Consider the following 12,245-nt stretch of genomic DNA (forward strand, 5'->3'; position numbering starts at 1 on the left):
GCCGCCCCGCGCGCCCCCGCCGGCCGCCGCCCTCGCCCCGCACGCGCCCGGCCGACTCTCCCCTCGGCCACACGCACACTCACTCGGACTTGGAGAGCACGGCCACCGCTCGGTCGGGCTGGCGCCGAGCCGCCTCTGCGTTCCTCCTCCTCTCCCGCGCGGCCCCGCCCGGCCCGGCCCCGACAGCCTAGCCCGGCCCAACCCGCTCAGCTCCACACGCCGCAGCTGGAACGAGTCGGGCTCCGGGTACCGCTGTCTCCCCGCCACAGCCCGAGTGCGACGCCCGGGCCAATGGCGGGGCGCAGCGGTGAGCTCACCGGCCTCGGCCCCGCCCTCGGGGCCGCACGGGCCAATCGGAGGGCTCTACGTCACCCGGAGCCGGGCAGAGGCAGGTGTGGGGCGCGGAGCCGCTCGGCGCGGGGACTGCGCCGGAACTGCGCCGGAGCCGCGCGGCGCCGCGCTGGACGGCGGCGGCCGGGCCCGGAGGGTGCGGGCGGAGCGCGGCCCCGCGGCCCCGGGCGCCCGCACGCGAGGTCCGGGCCGGTCAGGGCCCCTCGCGACGCCGCCGCCCGCTCCCCGCCCAGATTCGCGGAGGCCCGCAAGAGGGGCGGCCGCGGTCCACTCGAGGGCAGAGACGGCCCGGAGCCCGACGGCCGCGCCCGCTCCCCCGGGCTCACGGCCCCGAGAGGCTTCCCCGGGGGCCCGCGCGGCGGGGGGCGCTCGGACCAAGCCTGCCCGACCCCGCGGTGCGGACCCGCCGACTCCCGGCTCCGCGGCGCCGTCGGGTCCGCGCTGGAGACCCGCGCCCAGAGGCCCCCCGCGTACCCGGGCTCGGCTCCCGGCGCGGCCCTGGCGCGCCCTGCGGCGGCGGCGTCTGCAATGCAGCCGCGGGAGGAGCCGGCGCTGCGCTGCGCGGCGAGCGGGGGAGCGCGGAAGGCTGGGCGGGAAGGAGGGGCGCGGCGAGCCGGCCGGGGCCGCGAGGGCGCGGGGCAAGTCCTGGGCACTGCGTGCAGAGGTGAGCGGGCGTCGGCCAGGGCGGGGCCGAGGATGTCTGGCTCGTGACGGTGAATGGCGAGTCCCCTGGGAGTTCGGGAGCGTCTAAGGCTCCCTTGCCGGAGGCGCAGGGCCCCACCTCCTTAGCTGGAGTTCCAGGGCCTCCGCCCACTCCTCGGGTCTAACCCTGGTGTCCAAAAGTTCTGGCTGCGGCTTGGCTTTCTCACTTGGATACTTCTGCATAACAACCTCTCGCCTCGCCTCCCGCCCTAAGTCCAAATCACACCTCTCCATCAAGGCTCACCGTGTCCAAGCAGCCTTCCCAGGCGTCCTGAGTGGACACCACCACCCTTTCTCCTTTCTCTGTCGTTGTAGCCCGGCTGCTATTCGATCGCCGCCGCCTCCACACCCACCTACGGCCTTGCACACACAAAGGGCTTGACCCACGCGGACTTTCCGGGAGGCTATCTTCCCTGTTTGCCTCCATCTTGTCAATTATCTTTAAACTTGATTATGTCTCTTTCCTGCCATCTGGGTTAAAAAGAATCTCAAAAGATGGGCACGGAGTCTTTTTTTTTTTTTTAACCCTGCCCGAACACGCGTGAAAGCAACCACAGCATTTTGCTCCGCTCTTAAGCCTGTACAACCAAAAATAAATAATTGGTTAGAGGCCAAGCCAAGGACGCTCCTGGGCGAGGCTGGGTCCCATTCTCTGCCACGCATCGGAGCCAGGGAAGCAAGTAGGTCGGGTACAGTCGCACTCCTGGGGGCTGACCGTGGCTTCTTGTCTGCAGCGAGTCCCTCCCTGCCCCAACGGTCCCTCCCTGCCCCAACGAAGTCGCAACACCCGATGCTGTTCAGAATCCTGCTCCAACAAGCCCTTCCAGTTCCCGCCCCCACTTGTGTCCACCCTGCTCTCGCCACACAGGACCCCTGCACTCCCAACTCCGCTTCCCAGCTCCCCTTTATGGGCTAGGGGCACCCCTATCCATTCCTTAAGGCCTGTCTCCAGCCCACTCACCCCCCGCAGAACTGATCCAGGAGCATTGTTAATGCATTCCAATGGCAGCACTTCCTGAGTGGCATCTATCGATTCCAGGGCTGGAAATGTAAGGGTTAGTCGTCAAGGAGGAGGGCTCTGGAGACAAACCATCTGGGTTCAGAGTTAGACTCTCCCACTTGCTAGCTGCGTGCCCCACTCATCGTGCCTTCATATCCATGGGTGAGAATTAAATGAGCCAATAGATGTGCTTATACCGGTGTCTGGTGCATAAGGCACACTCAGTACAAATTGGTTCCTGCTGCTACCAGAAGTCAGGTATCTTAGGGTGGCGACTGGAAAGGGGAGGGGAGGGTTTCTGGGTTTCTGATAACGTTCCATTCTTGACCTGGCCACTGGTTTTAGTTTGTGAAAACTCACTGAGCTGGGTTGCACATACTTATTCTATGTGCACTTTTCCATATGGATAGTGTACATTAATAAAAAGTGCTTTAAGAAACTGGTGGTTATTCGCTGAGACTGGGACAACTCTAATCTCCTTGAGAACAGGAACAACGTCTTGACTTATCCTGGCACCTTACACAATGCCGGGCGCACTGTAAGTCCCCGGCTAAGAGTTGCTGAATTGCTCTGAATGGATTGTGAGCAAGAGAGAACAACTGGAGAGGTGGGATCGTGAGGGGCAATGCCTGTCTTTCTACTCTACAGTGCTAGTGAACTCAGGATAATTAGGATCCAGGTTCAAGTACTTGGACCCCTGCTAAAGAGAAGGTGCCTCCACTCTTCACCGTCTTGGAGGCAGGGACGTTTTTTCCTTGGGTTTGTTTTAAAAAGGCAGAGTTTCAGACCTGGACATCCTAGCTGCCTGAGGAGAGGCATCCTGACCCTTCACCCTTCCTCCAGCAGCTCCGTGTCCTCCTGGCACCTGGGAAAGGTAGTCATGGATGTTTCAGCACATTCGCTGTGCCCTGGTGATACAGTTGGGGTCAGCAGCCTGGAGCTCTCCTTTCAGGCAGCCTCAGGTGACATTTCTGCAGTAGGAAGGTCCCTTCCCTGTTCTTCTGCTGGGCCCATTACTCTCCTGGAAGATCTGCCACTCTAATTCCCCACTGTACCTCTGTCTCAGGATGGAGGCCACAAGAGCAAGTGCCCTCTTTGGGCCCATTCATGGAAAGTCAGATGGCGCTGGGTGGGGTGAACTAGATGCTTCTGAAGCAAGTTCAGAGCTCTGACAGCATGCTAGAACCAAGTACCCTCAGGTTGTCTTTCCTTATGGGTATTCATGTTTCTTTGTAGCAGGGTAGGAAATGACAGGGTAAGGCATGCATGTGCTTAAGGTGGATTATTACACTAGATTTTTATGGGACTTTGAATATGCCTGGGTTGTTTTTAAAAATAGGGGAAAAGAAAACTTTGCTCAGTGCTGTGATCACTTGGCAGCACCCAGACCAAGTGCAATCTTTGCCCCTTAAAGCAGGGATGGTGAGTCCTTATCCCAGCCCTAACCTCTGCTGAGGGTCTCATGATGAACCAAAGAGGGGCATCCTGGCACAGATGAGGAAGAAGGGGACTTCTTGTTTGTTGGATGCCCGCTATCTGCCTGCTGTTTTGCTAGATACCCACATACGCTGCCATTACTTCTCCTGCAAGTTGGATATTGTATACAGGAAAAAAAAAATAAAGGCTTTAAGAAGTCAGATAAATTGCCTAAAGGCAACACAGATGGTAAGCGGCAGATCAGGGTTTTAGGTTCTGAGCCTGTGTTCATTCTGCCCCTCTCTGATAGTTCTCCAAGTACCTAAAAACTTTTGCTACCATTTTAGATACCATTTGTTTAAGAAGGCATTCTGGGAAATTTCTAAGAACCACCACATTCTTTTCCCCAGCCCTGGCAACTGTGAAAGCCTGTTTATGTAAAGATGTAGACTCTACCTGGGCAGGTCCCTGAGTAATTGTGAAGAGTAGAGCTCGCCCTACAAATTGACGTTGGACTTGAGCACAAGTGAGGAATAAAGCACTAAGATTGGGTTGTTTGCTAGTGCAGCATAACTTTGCCTCTTCTATCTAATAAGAAATCAAATCAGGTTCTAAATATATCAACTTCCAGTAAAAAAATATCCAAAGAGGAATCTTCTCAACTAAATGACAATTTAAAAATAAGTGCAAGATGCATATAGAGTGTATCTTTAAGGTACTAAGAAATAATGGAGAAGGAAGAATCTTTTCAACAAATAAGGCTGGACAACTGGATATCCCCCCAAAAATGCAAAAAAAAAAAATGAAGTTGGACCCCCTACCTCACACCACGTATAAAAATGAACTCAAAATGAATCAAAGACCTAAATGTAAGAGCCAAAAACTACAAAACACATAGAAGAAAACACAGAGGTGAATCTCATGTCCTTGGATTTGGCAATGGCTTCTTAGATCTGACATCAAAAGCACAAGCAACCAATAGATAAACTTGGCTTCCTCAAAATTTAAAACTTCTATGCTTTCAAAGGACTCCATCAAGAAAATGAGAAAGATAGTTGTTCACTGAATGGGAGAAAATTCGCAATTCATGTATGTAATAAGGGACTTGTATCTAGAATATAAAAACAATAATTACAAATAATTTTTTTAAATAGCCTACTTTAAAAAAAAATGGGCAAAGGATCTGAAGAGATATTTCTCCAAAGAAGATAAACAACTGGCCAATAGCATATGAAAGAATGCTCGACATCATTAGGCATTGGGGAAATGAAAATCAAGACCACAATGAAATACCACTTCACACCCACCGGGAATGCTATAATAAACAAGATGGACAATAACAAGTGTTGGTGAGGATGGGGAGAAATTGAAACCCTCAACCCCTGTTGATGGGAATGTAAAATGCACCTGCTTTAGGAAACAGCCTGGCAGTTCCTCCAAAGGTTAATCATAGAATTGCTCTACGACCCCACAATTCTAGTCCTAGGTATATCCAAGAGAAGTGAAAACATATGTCCATACACATGGGCACCCATTTAGCAATAAAAATGGAATGAAGAACACCCGGTATAATATGGATGGATCTTGAAGACATGCTAAATGAAAGAAGCCAGCTACAGAAGACCACATATTATAGGATTCCATTTAAATGAAATGTCCAGAATAGGCAAAATTATCGAGATTGAAAACAGACGAATAGTTGTCTTGGGCTTGGTGGGGGGTAGTGCTGGGGAGAAGGGGGCATGACTGTTAATGGATATGGGCTTTCTTTTTGGAGAAATGAAAATGTTTGGAAAATAGACTATAGTGAAGTCTGCATAGCCCTATGAGTCTACTAAAAATCTTTGAGTTGTACACGTGAAACAGGTAAATTGCATGGTATGTTAATCATATCTCAATATAGTTGTAAAACACATATACAGTAAGGAGAAAAAGAATGAAATATAGAAAAGGATCGGTGGATTGACTTTGGTAAAGAAGACCAAAGGATAGGAAAAGGAATTCCAAGGTCAGGGGGCCTGCTGGCCTGTCCTGAGCCAGGCTGTCTAGCCTTGTTCGCCAAGCCCCTTGTGTCCAGCCCAGTGTGGGATGCATGGGTAGAGAATCCAGGTGGACAGGCCCTGCCAGGTGACTGCTCTTGAGGAGACAGACAGACACAGCAGCAGAAGCACTGAGTCAGGGATGGGGACATCCAGGAGCAAAAGGAAGTCAGAAGAGGGGTCATATCTAATTGTGCTTCTTGTGAGTCTGTCAAATTCCTGCTTGCAGTGATTGCCCCCTTGCCAGATCAGGATCCTGGAGGGAACAGCCTCCTGAACTTAGGGTTCCCTTTGAAGAACTCCTTGGTGTGTTGGGGTTCTCCGTCACAATTGTTGGCTGATTCCGGGATGAAGGGAAGCTTTGCAGAGAGCCTCAAACCCCTCCAACTGAGCTGCAGATGTCCTTATCAGGGCCCCTGAGCCTTCCATATGAGGGAGATACTGGGGGTAGGGGGAAGGGCCCAGGCCTGGGGTCAGCAGCCTGGGTTCTGGTTCCAGCTCCACCACTAACTACTTGTGTGGGAAACTCCTTTCTCTTCCCGTGCCTCAGTTTCTTATTTTGCAAAATGAGGTCAAAGACTGTGTATATGGGGTGCTGGTATTGTCCAGCATGACCTGACCTGATACAGCAATCGCCCCTTGTGCTTCAGCTGCAGGGACTCTGGATTTGAAACGACCATTCTTACAGATGCAGCTGCATGCGTGAGCTCAAGCAACCCACAGCATCAAGAGAACAAATGCATGCTTGTTGTTTTCAGCCACTAAGCTTTGGGGTGTTTGTTATGCAGTAGTAGATAACTGTAGGGGGGACACTGGTAAAGGGGGCAGTGGGGAGAAAAGGTGTTCGCTACCAGGGCAAACCATGCTACGATTTGTATCAGCCTGGGAAGGCTGTCAGATCTAATCTAGAAGGTGGAGGAGATGCATTAGCCACAGCCTGAGAACTTGGGGATTTTTCTTAAAGGACATAATGCAGAAAGAGAATCCAAAGAAGCTAGGTGAGAACACCAACTCCTTCTCCCCAGAGGCTTATACAGGTCTATCTGTTCCCTCCCTGCACCCCCCTTCCTCCCCACGCCCCCGCCGAAACTATGTGCAGGCCAGGTGATGAAATACATGGCTAGTCTTTCTGTGAGGGTGGTGTGTGGTCATAAAGCACCCAATGGGCTTTAGTGTCTGACAGCCCTCAGTCTGAACCCCTAGCTGTGTGCCATAGGACAAGTCACCTGACTCCTCTGAGCTTCAGGGTCCTCTTCAGTAAAATGGGGATGGAAACATCTGCTGGAAACATGGAGAGGATGAAATTGGATAATGAATGTAAAGTGAGTAACCCAGAGCCTGTTGGGCACCCAGGGAGGGCTTGGGGACTAAAACTCCAGGATCTTTTGGAATGGTGGACTCTTTCCCACTACAATTTACTTCCTCTGCTGTTAAAATGAGCTTGCCTTCCTGAGCACACGGTAGCGGGGTGAGGGAGCTGGCTTGAATGCCTTAGGCATGGCCAGTAATCACACAGAGAGGGGAGAGCCTCTCCCCCAGTTCTACTTCATAGTCGTTCAGGAGGAACTGGGACCAGCGGACCCAGACCCCTTAGCACATGCCAGTACAGTGCATGCACCCTACCCAGGCTAGCCCGAGCCTATACCTCCTTTCACTTCTCCAAAGGCCCCATCTGTTCTAGGTCTCTGGGCAACATGGTCCTTATGGAAAAGGTGGTGCAGCACAGTACGTCTGCAGGGTGATGAGAGCCCAGGGAGCAGATGCCACCTGGGGAGTGGAGAGATTGACTCTTCCTCTTGGGGTGGGAGCTGCCATCATCACCATCATCGTCATCGTCATCATTGTCATTGTCATCATTGTCATCATCATCACTGTCACCGTCTTCATCGTCTTCGTCATTGTCATCATTGTCTTTGTCGCTGTCACTGTTGTCATCGTTGTCATCATAATCGTCATCATTGTCATTGTCATCATCGTCATCATCATTGCATTGTCATCGTTGTCATCATTGTCACCGTCTTCATCATCGTCTTCATCATTGTCTTTGTTGCTGTCACCATCATTGTCATCATCATCATCATCGTCGTCGTCATTGTCATCACCGTCTTCATCACCGTCTTCATCATCATTGTCATTGTCGTTGTCACCGTCATCACCATCATTGTCATCATCATCGTCATTGTCGTCATCATCATCCTCATCAGGGTAACAGTCACTGAGCCCCAACTGTGCTTCTTACCCACATCCATTCTTTCCATGTTTACACCAAGTCTGGGAAGCAGGTGCTGCTCTTCTCACCACTTACACAGGAGGAAACTGAGGCACAGCAGGCTCCTGTAACTTGTCCTGGACCGTGCACTCGTGAGGAGCAGAGCCCCCATGGGCCCCCCACTCTGGAGCTGGAGCTCTTAGCTGCTTCTCTGCTCAGCCTCACAGGGGGCTAGGAAAGCACGGCTACGGGGACAGGTACAACCAGGTGGAACAAGGAGGCAAGGAGAGACGTAGCTGCTTGGCTGACAGGGTTGTTGCCCCTCCCTCCCCCAAGCACCCTTCCTGAAGCCATGCCAGTCAACTTGACGGCCTCCCATTGGTGCTGGAGGTACACCTCAGACATCCTCAAAGAGCCAGGGTCATGTCCGGCCTGTGGGCCCCCTAAGCTGGGCCAGTCGGGCCAGTCTGGGCCTGGGCTTTGTTTGAACCAGAAGCCTAAAATCCCTAGAAGGCAGAGCATCCAAGCAGTGAGTGCTCTGCTCAGGAGTCAGAAGGGCCTGGGCACCCCTATTTTCCAGCTCAGACACCCTGGAAAGGGTCTGTTGTCTAGGCCTAGGTGTGCTTATCTGTAAAACGGGGATGAAAATAGTGGCTACATCAGAAGCTCATCGTAAGGACTTGGGTGAGATAATTGTGAAGCTCACAGCCTGGTGCCCAAAAGGCACTTCGCACTTTGTCTTAGCCAAACAATAGAGGAAGGTAACCAGTCCACACCTTGGCCAAGAGAGTCAGAAAACTCTAGCAGAAGCCCTGGTGTTGAGTGACGGGCCCCTGTGAGGTTTCAGAGGGTGTGTCTGGGGCCTTAGAAGAGCCCTCATGGCAGTGATGAAATCCCCTTCAGGCAAGACTTCCCATTTGGGGAGAATAACCGTGTTTTGGGCTGAACTGTGTCTGCCTCAAATTCACGTGTTGAATCCCTGACTCTCAGTACCTCAGAACGTGACGCTATTTGCAGACAGGGCCTTTAAAGAGGGATTATGTTAAAACGAGGCTGTTAGGGTGGGCCCCCGTCCAATGTGACTGGTGTCTCTTCCTTCATAAGAGGAAATCTAGACCTACCGATGGACCCCAGGGATGGAAGCGCACGCGGGAACAATCCTGTGAGGATGCAGTGAGGGGGTCGCCATTGGCAAGCCCAGTAGAGAGCCCTCAGAAGAAACCAAATCTGACCTCAGACTCCCAGCCTCCAGAACTTTGAGGAAATGAAATTTTGTGGTTTAAGACCCCCCAGTCTGTGGTATTTTGTTATGGCTGTGAGCGTGAATATAAGCTCTTTCTTCTATGCACTTCCATGCATCTCTTTGCCTGCCTAAGACCTTCATGGGCAGAATTCATGGGCCTCTGCTATGTCTCCCCCTTCAAGGCCACTCTGGCCAAATCAGGGCCCCAACCCCCAGGATCCTTCTGGAAAGGAGCTTAGGAAGCCTGGGTCCCTCGGGTCTGAGAGAGCACCACAGGTGCCCCCTGGACCACGGCTGGCTTCTCCTTGAGGCAGGAAAACCTAGCCAGCCTTCAAAAGAGGCTGTCACGCATCCACTGTCCAATGTAATCACGCGTGTGATTGGAGCTGTTTACCCGAAAGGTACACTCAGAATGCACTTATTAAAACTGCCATGGTGTGCTTTCTCACTCAGTAGACACCATCCTTTTTTAACATGGAAATCTGGTTAAAGAGAAAAGAGTGGGTTCTCTTAGAGGTGACAATTGAGTCCAGAGACCCATACAGGGTATTTATGGTGGAAACCACTTTGAGATCTCCATCCTGATGGTTGCTGCCTACCCAAACATGAGGCTCATGCACCAGTAAAAACAAGAGCTAGAAAGTTCCCCTTTTAAGGAAGCAAGCAGCTACTGCCTAGGAATAATAATTACCGAGGTCACGATGGTACAGGGGATGCTGTCGTGTCGTGTTATGTTCTGCGTTACCAAAAGAAGACAAAAAGCAGTCAAAAAGGAAGGCACAATTAGAGGCAAGTACATTTTAAATGGCGCCCATCTTCTGCGTGTCAGGGAAGCAGAACTGCCGCATTAGTTTTAGATCCCTTAGGGGCTAATGTGAGAAAAAAAACAGAAAAGGTGACCAGGGAAAAGCACGGATGTGCCACGCACCTATGTGTACCTCCACCCCCAGATCATCTCTCTTTGACACCGTGGGTCTTGTTTCTGCTGTGGACCCTCATGGTGTGGCCACAACCCCACGCAGGCCGGCAGCTCACTGGCTTCTTTGAGACCAGTAAGTTGGGTCAGTCCCTTGCATGGCTCTGCTACCCACAGGCCTGGGAGGCACCATCCATCCATTTCCAAAGAGAAATCCTCTGAGCACCACAGCAAGAAATGCAGCCCCACCCAGTGATCCTCCTGGCTTCAACTCACTTAGAAGTAATGTGGGAAATCGAAGACAAGCACCCACTCACTTTCTTACTGGGTATCCAACATGGGAATGTCAGGGGAGGAATGATGTCTTTAAGCCCAATCAGGCCCTGAAGTCAGACTTCCTGCTGCACATCTGCTTTCTGCTCGGAGCTTGTTCTCTCCTGCTGCTTTTCAAGTGAGGAGTGCAAAGACTCGTGATGAATGCATTAGCCATTTCCAAGCTGCAGAGACTTGGGGGCTTTGAATGCATCGGGCCCCCAGCCTGGTGGGGCTGTGTCTGCCACTGTTCTGGGTTGGCGCATAGCACCTCCGTGCAGGACCTGCTCTGTTGGAGTTCCACCGTGGAGCTTTCGCAGCTCCCGGGTGACCCAGGCCAGGTCTTTCAATGTCATAATAAACATCACTGAGCTTATAAAATTAGAGCCTTGAGTCTTAAGAATCACACTGAATTGTTAACATCCTAGAAGGTGGCTGGATGCTGCATCTATGTCTTCCCTTTCTCTTAGAGGCGAATTACTGAACAGGAATACTCTTGCCGAGATCCCCATCCTGGCTCTGGAATCCCCATCTGTACCCAGCTGGTCACCATTTGCAAGGTCAGATCCATCCCCACCAGTGTCAGCAGAAGGAAGAGGAGAGCTGTGGGAAGAGGGGTAACTGGTTCTGGGACTTCCTCCCGGCTCCCAGCCCCAGCCTCAGGGAGGGAGAAGGGGAGAGAGGGCAGGAGGGAGGAGGCTGGCTGCTCCAAATGGAGCTGCTCATAACCCTGCAGCAGCAAATGGAGCCATCAGGAGAACACTTTAGCGAGAGGAGAACATTGCTAGGGCCAGGGGTGCCGTCTGTGGGATGGAGTTGGGACGTAGGTTCATGTACAGAGCATCACAGGCTGTGGCACAGGTGAGTAGTTTAAAGAGCTAATTGAAATAATATGTTAGAATAATAAGCTTAGCCATCAAAGGCTTCTAGAATTTCTTATTTGATTCACCATTAAGTGGACTGATCTGTAATCTACTTTTGCATCTCTGCCCAAGGAGATCTTGAGCTTTGGACAATACTCTCTGGCAGAAGACAAGCCATTTTTCCTAATAAAATGTGTTCTTCGGCCCCAAAGAATTGCTGAAGAGTACACAAGATCTGTGTGGGGGCAACACTTTTTACAGCAACAAAGACAACAGAAAACACACATTTCCTCCCTCAACACAGATACAGAAAGAAATTGGTCCGCTGCAGTGAGGAGTCGGGGAGGAAGGTGAGGGCAGGTGGGAACAGAGAAGGAGGAGGTGCTGCTCTGCTTATAAAAAATTTAACCTCACCCCAAAAGAAGTCTGGCCTTTGTCCTTGCCTTTGGGAGGTATCTCTAAGCCCTTGGAATGTTATGCCATATGGGAGTGTCTTTGTTTGGCTGGAGGCCTAGGGTCACTGGTTGTCCAACAATACGACTTAAGGTAAGGGCTGGTCACAGGGGGTATTTATAGGGTGGGGTTGGCCACACTAAAAGGACCAGCAACGTGATTTAGGGTGGGGGCTTTTGGTCACACAGTATCGGCCAACTCTGGAGAGGCCGGAGACAGATCAGCTAGGTGGGCAAAGGCTCATGCTCACGCTATAGAGCCTCAATAAAAGCTCTGGACACCAAGGCTCCGGTGAGCTTCCTTGGTTGGTGATACTCCATGAGCACTGTCCCACATTGATGCTGGGCAAGCAACACTGTCCATGACTCCACAGGGTGGCCTCCTGGTCTCTGTCCTTTACACGTCTTCCCTTGGTTGGTTTTAATCGGTGTCCTTTTGACGTCATAAACTCTGAGCATAACAGCTTTTGTGGGTTTTGTGAATCCTTTCAGTGCGTTATCGAACCTGAACATGGTCTTAGGCACCCCAGAACTTGCAGTTCGTATCAGAGGTGAGGGGAGTCTTGTATGGATTGGGCACCCTCTGACCTCACCGTTGGCTAAATCTCTCATATTCTTTCTACATGTGAAGAGCACTGTTATGAACAAACATTAAAGTTTTCATACAGGATCAGCCCCTGTCAAACACATTCCCTTCCTGATGGGGGCACAGAGGGATACCCCTGGCTCTCTCACGTGCTCC

At 51.8% G+C, this 12,245-nt stretch overlaps 1 protein-coding gene across 13 annotated transcripts in view; it reads right to left on the reverse strand.

Annotated features, from left to right (window-relative positions):
- CAMTA1 (calmodulin binding transcription activator 1) overlaps window positions 1-12,245 on the reverse strand; it is an 868,902-nt gene that overhangs the window by 52,867 nt on the left and 803,790 nt on the right. Inside the window, exon 1 of one of the 13 annotated variants that reach the window (XM_073903400.1) lies at window positions 84-267. The exons of the other annotated variants lie outside the window; for them this stretch is intronic. The gene's annotated coding sequence lies outside the window, so the exon portion shown is untranslated. Of the gene's footprint in view, window positions 1-83; window positions 268-12,245 lie in introns of those variants that run through there. 13 annotated transcript variants of the gene reach the window in all.

Source organism: Callorhinus ursinus, unplaced genomic scaffold (assembly GCF_003265705.2).
Source record: "Callorhinus ursinus isolate GAN/ISIS: 27379988/994484 unplaced genomic scaffold, GSC_fseal_2.0 scaffold18, whole genome shotgun sequence".
NCBI lineage: Eukaryota > Metazoa > Chordata > Mammalia > Carnivora > Otariidae > Callorhinus > Callorhinus ursinus.